Below are 6,414 nucleotides of genomic sequence, written 5' to 3' on the forward strand. Positions count from 1 at the left end.
CCGGGACCTGTAGTCGCCCCCCTGTGCCATCAATAGGGGCCTATTTACATACAATTAACCCATTAATGTTACAGAATCCCATGGATAAGGTGGCCAGTAATACTATGTAATTAGTAATTAGTAGTAATTATACTGGCACATCTGGGGTTAATATGCTGATTTTTCCATAGTAATTATACTGGCACATCTGGAGTTAATATGCTGATTTTTCCATAGTAATTATACTGTCACATCTGGAGTTAATATGCTGATGTTCCATAGTAATTATACTGGCACATCTGGGGTTAATATGCTGATGTTCCATAGTAATTATACTGGCACATCTGGGGTTAATATGCTGATGTTCCATAGTAATTATACTGGCACATCTGGGGTTAATATGCTGATTTTCCATAGTAATTATACTGGCACATCTGGGGTTAATATGCTGATGTTCCATAGTAATTATACTGGCACATCTGGGGTTAATATGCTGATGTTCCATAGTAATTATACTGGCACATCTGGGTTAATATGCTGATGTTCCATAGTAATTAACCGGACATCTGGGGTTAATATGCTGATGTTCCATAGTAATTATACTGGCACATCTGGGGTTAATATGCTGATTTTTCCATAGTAATTATACTGGCACATCTGGGGTTAATATGCTGATGTTCCATAGTAATTATACTGGCACATCTGGGTTAATATGCTGATTTTTCCATAGTAATTATACTGGCACATCTGGGGTTAATATGCTGATTTTCCATAGTTATTATACTGGCACATCTGGGGTTAATATGCTGATTTTTCCATAGTAATTATACTGGCACATCTGGGGTTAATATGCTGATTTTCCATTGTAATTATACTGGCACATCTAGGGTTAATATGCTGATTTTTTCCATAGTAATTATACTGGCACATCTGGGTTAATATTGCTGATTTTCCATAGTAATTATACTGGCACATCTGGGTTAATATGCTGATTTCCATAGTAATTATACTGGCACATCTGGGGTTAATATAATGATTTTTCCATAGTAATTATACTGGCACATCTGGGGTTAATATGCTGATTTTCCGTAGTAATTATACTGGCACATCTGGGGTTAATATGCTGATTTTTCATAGTAAGTATACTGGCACATCTGGGGTTAATATGCTGATTTTTCCATAGTAATTATACTGGCACATCTGGGGTTAATATGCTGATTTTCCATAGTAATTATACTGGCACATCTGGGGTTAATATGCTGATTTTCCATAGTAATTATACTGGCACATCTGGGGTTAATATAATGATTTTTCCATAGTAATTATACTGGCACATCTGGGGTTAATATGCTGATTTTCCGTAGTAATTATACTGGCACATCTGGGGTTAATATGCTGATTTTTCATAGTAAGTATACTGGCACATCTGGGGTTAATATGCTGATTTTTCCATAGTAATTATACTGGCACATCTGGGGTTAATATGCTGATTTTCCATAGTAATTATACTGGCACATCTGGGGTTAATATGCAGAGTATTCATTATCTCTAGTAATTATAATGGGACTTTTCAGGTTAATATATTGATTATCCATTTTCTGTAGTAATTATACCGGCACACCTGAGGTTAATATGCTCGTTGGCCATTTTTCTGTAGTAATTATACTGGCACACCTGAGGTTAATATGCTCATCAGTCATTTTTCTGTAGTAATTATACTGGCACACCTGAGGTTAATATGCTCGTCTGCCATTTTTCTGTAGTAATTATATTGGCACACCTGAGGTTAATATGCTGGTCAGCCATTTTTCTGTAGTAATTATACTGGCACACCTGAGGTTAATATGCTCGTTAGCAATTTTTCTGTAGTAATTATACTGGCACGCCTGAGGTTAATATGCTCGTTGGCCATTTTTCTGTAGTAATTATACAGGCACACCTGAGGTTAATATGCTCGTTGGCCATTTTTCTGTAGTAATTATACTGGCACACCTGAGGTTAATATGCTCGTTGGCCATTTTTCTGTAGTAATTATACTAGCACATTGAGGTTAATATGCTCGTTGGCCATTTTTCTGTAGTAATTATACTGGCACACCTGAAGTTAATATGCTCATTGGCCATTTTTCTGTAGTAATTGTACTGGCACATCATCTGGGGTGTGTTTTGGAAACGGGGGGGTGGCATTTAGGGGTGTGGTCACAAAGTGCACATGGTCAAATAATGTTTGCAGCGCTGCACGTGGGAGGTTTTCATGATGGCCAATGCCCATGCCCACATCTAGAGCTTGGCACCACCTTGGCCTGTATGGGGGGAAACAGAAACACTACTACTGTGTCAATAAACCACATAGAACGGCAAATTGTGGGTCTGCACCTCAGGACGTGACGTATGTCAGTACAGGCTGCACCTGAATAAGCACTAAGGGGTGCGTTATTGTGCCACCTAGTGGTCCTGCATAGAGAGTGTTAGTGCCCAGTAAAACAACATGATTGGCTGAGGGGCAGATTAGTTTTATGAGGCGCTGAATCTACATCAGATACCCCCCCCCTGGTGCCCCAGCTGGTGAACTGACCCTTTACAAGGGCAATTGTGCAGTGCTAACACCAGGTGGCGCCAGTGTCCCACACAGCAAAGCTCTGCCTATAATGTAAACCCAGTGAGAATGAGGGATGAATGGATATTGGGGAGTTGTATCAGGAGTCAGAACCAGCAGTGCAGGGAAGGGGACAGACACAGTGACAGTTACACATAACTATAAACCCAGTGAGAATGAGGGATGAATGGATATTGGGGAGTTGTATCAGGAGTCAGAACCAGCAGTGCAGGGAAGGGAAAGGGACAGACACAGTGACAGTTACACATAACTATAAACCCAGTGAGAATGAGGAATGAATGGATATTGGGGAGTTGTATCAGCAGTCAGAACCAGCAGTGCAGGGAAGGGAAAGGGACAGACACAGTGACAGTTACACATAACTATAAACCCAGTGAGAATGAGGAATGAATGGATATTGGGGAGTTGTATCAGGAGTCAGAACCAGCAGTGCAGGGAAGGGAAAGGGACAGACACAGTGACAGTTACACATAACTATAAACCCAGTGAGAATGAGGGATGAATGGATATTGGGGAGTTGTATCAGGAGTCAGAACCAGCAGTGCAGGGAAGGGAAAGGGACAGACACAGTGACAGTTACACATAACTATAAACCCAGTGAGAATGAGGAATGAATGGATATTGGGGAGTTGTATCAGGAGTCAGAACCAGCAGTGCAGGGAAGGGAAAGGGACAGACACAGTGACAGTTACACATAACTATAAACCCAGTGAGAATGAGGGATGAATGGATATTGGGAGTTGTATCAGGAGTCAGAACCAGCAGTGCAGGGAAGGGAAAGGGACAGACACAGTGACAGTTACACATAACTATAAACCCAGTGAGAATGAGGGATGAATGGATATGGGGAGTTGTATCAGGAGTCAGAACCAGCAGTGCAGGGAAGGGGACAGACACAGTGACAGTTACACATAACTATAAACCCAGTGAGAATGAGGGATGAATGGATATTGGGGAGTTGTATCAGGAGTCAGAACCAGCAGTGCAGGGAAGGGAAAGGGACAGACACAGTGACAGTTACACATAACTATAAACCAGTGAGAATGAGGGATGAATGGATATTGGGGAGTTGTATCAGGAGTCAGAACCAGCAGTGCAGGGAAGGGAAAGGGACAGACACAGTGACAGTTACACATAACTATAAACCCAGTGAGAATGAGGGATGAATGGATATTGGGGAGTTGTATCAGGAGTCAGAACCAGCAGTGCAGGGAAGGGAAAGGGACAGACACAGTGACAGTTACACATAACTATAAACCCAGTGAGAATGAGGAATGAATGGATATTGGGGAGTTGTATCAGGAGTCAGAACCAGCAGTGCAGGGAAGGGAAAGGGACAGACACAGTGACAGTTACACATAACTATAAAACCCAATGAGAATGAGGGATGAATGGGTATTGGGGAGTTGTATCAGGAGTCAGAACCAGCAGTGCAGGGAAGGGAAAGGGACAGACACAGTGACAGTTACACATAACTATAAACCCAGTGAGAATGAGGGATGAATGGATATTGGGGAGTTGTATCAGGAGTCAGAACCAGCAGTGCAGGGAAGGGAAAGGGACAGACACAGTGACAGTTACACATAACTATAAACCCAGTGAGAATGAGGGATGAATGGGTATTGGGAGTTGTATCAGGAGTCAGAACCAGCAGTGCAGGGAAGGGGACAGACACAGTGACAGTTACACATAACTATAAACCCAGTGAGAATGAGGGATGAATGGATATTGGGGAGTTGTATCAGGAGTCAGAACCAGCAGTGCAGGGAAGGGAAAGGGACAGACACAGTGACAGTTACACATAACTATAAACCCAGTGAGAATGAGGGATGAATGGATATTGGGGAGTTGTATCAGGAGTCAGAACCAGCAGTGCAGGGAAGGGAAAGGGACAGACACAGTGACAGTTACACATAACTATAAACCCAGTGAGAATGAGGGATGAATGGATATTGGGGAGTTGTATCAGGAGTCAGAACCAGCAGTGCAGGGAAGGGAAAGGGACAGACACAGTGACAGTTACACATAACTATAAACCCAGTGAGAATGAGGATTGAATGGGTATTGGGGAGTTGTATCAGGAGTCAGAACCAGCAGTGCAGGGAAGGGAAAGGGACAGACACAGTGACAGTTACACATAACTATAAACCCAGTGAGAATGAGGAATGAATGGATATTGGGGAGTTGTATCAGGAGTCAGAACCAGCAGTGCAGGAAGGGAAAGGGACAGACACAGTGACAGTTACACATAACTATAAACCCAGTGAGAATGAGGGATGAATGGATATTGGGGAGTTGTATCAGGAGTCAGAACCAGCAGTGCAGGGAAGGGAAAGGGACAGACACAGTGACAGTTACACATAACTATAAACCCAGTGAGAATGAGGAATGAATGGATATTGGGGAGTTGTATCAGGAGTCAGAACCAGCAGTGCAGGGAAGGGAAAGGGACAGACACAGTGACAGTTTACACATAACTATAAACCCAGTGAGAATGAGGGATGAATGGATATTGGGGAGTTGTATCAGGAGTCAGAACCAGCAGTGCAGGGAAGGGAAAGGGACAGACACAGTGACAGTTACACATAACTATAAACCCAGTGAGAATGAGGGATGAATGGATATTGGGGAGTTGTATCAGGAGTCAGAACCAGCAGTGCAGGGAAGGGAAAGGGACAGACACAGTGACAGTTACACATAACTATAAACCCAGTGAGAATGAGGAATGAATGGATATTGGGGAGTTGTATCAGGAGTCAGAACCAGCAGTGCAGGGAAGGGAAAGGGACAGACACAGTGACAGTTACACATAACTATAAACCCAGTGGAGAATGAGGAATGAATGGATATTGGGGAGTTGTAATCAGGAGTCAGAAACCAGCAGTGCAGGGAAGGGAAAGGGACAGACACAGTGACAGTTACACATAACTATAAACCCAGTGAGAATGAGGGATGAATGGATATTGGGGAGTTGTATCAGGAGTCAGAACCAGCAGTGCAGGGAAGGGAAAGGGACAGACACAGTGACAGTTACACATAACTATAAACCCAGTGAGAATGAGGGATGAATGGATATTGGGGAGTTTGTATCAGGAGTCAGAACCAGCAGTGCAGGGAAGGGAAAGGGACAGACACAGTGACAGTTTACACATAACTATAAACCCAGTGAGAATGAGGAATGAATGGATATTGGGGAGTTGTATCAGGAGTCAGAACCAGCAGTGCAGGGAAGGGAAAGGGACAGACACAGTGACAGTTACACATAACTATAAACCCAGTGAGAATGAGGGATGAATGGATATTGGGGAGTTGTATCAGGAGTCAGAACCAGCAGTGCAGGGAAGGGAAAGGGACAGACACACCCCTCCTGTCCCCTCTGCTCCAGGCTGAGCTCTGCCTCCTACTTTCCCACCCACCTTTACACTTCTGCCCCCACCTCCCACTTACCTGCCCCACATCACATGCCTCACCCCCCAGTTAATTCCCAGCTGACAGTTGGAACCTCCCGATGACAGTTGCAGACTCCCAGGGTTTAAGTACCAATCAGGCTGCTCTGTCCCCTGTTCCCTCAGTACCGCCCCGGCCCCCCCCCCCGCACTTCTCCCTCCCATTGCGCATGCGCGCTGCCAGACTGACAGGGTTGAGCCGCACATTGCGGCCGCCGGACTGGGGGTTCCTTGTATCCGGGTTTATGGGGGAAGAGTGAGCCCCGGGGGGACACAGCGAACCGTGAGTAACGGGGCCTGGGGGGAGGGGGAGCGGCAGGGGGTTGTGGAGGGCAAATCGCAGCGACTTGACAGACGACCGGGCGAGGGAGCC

Source organism: Xenopus tropicalis, chromosome 5, assembly GCF_000004195.4.
Source record: "Xenopus tropicalis strain Nigerian chromosome 5, UCB_Xtro_10.0, whole genome shotgun sequence".
NCBI lineage: Eukaryota > Metazoa > Chordata > Amphibia > Anura > Pipidae > Xenopus > Xenopus tropicalis.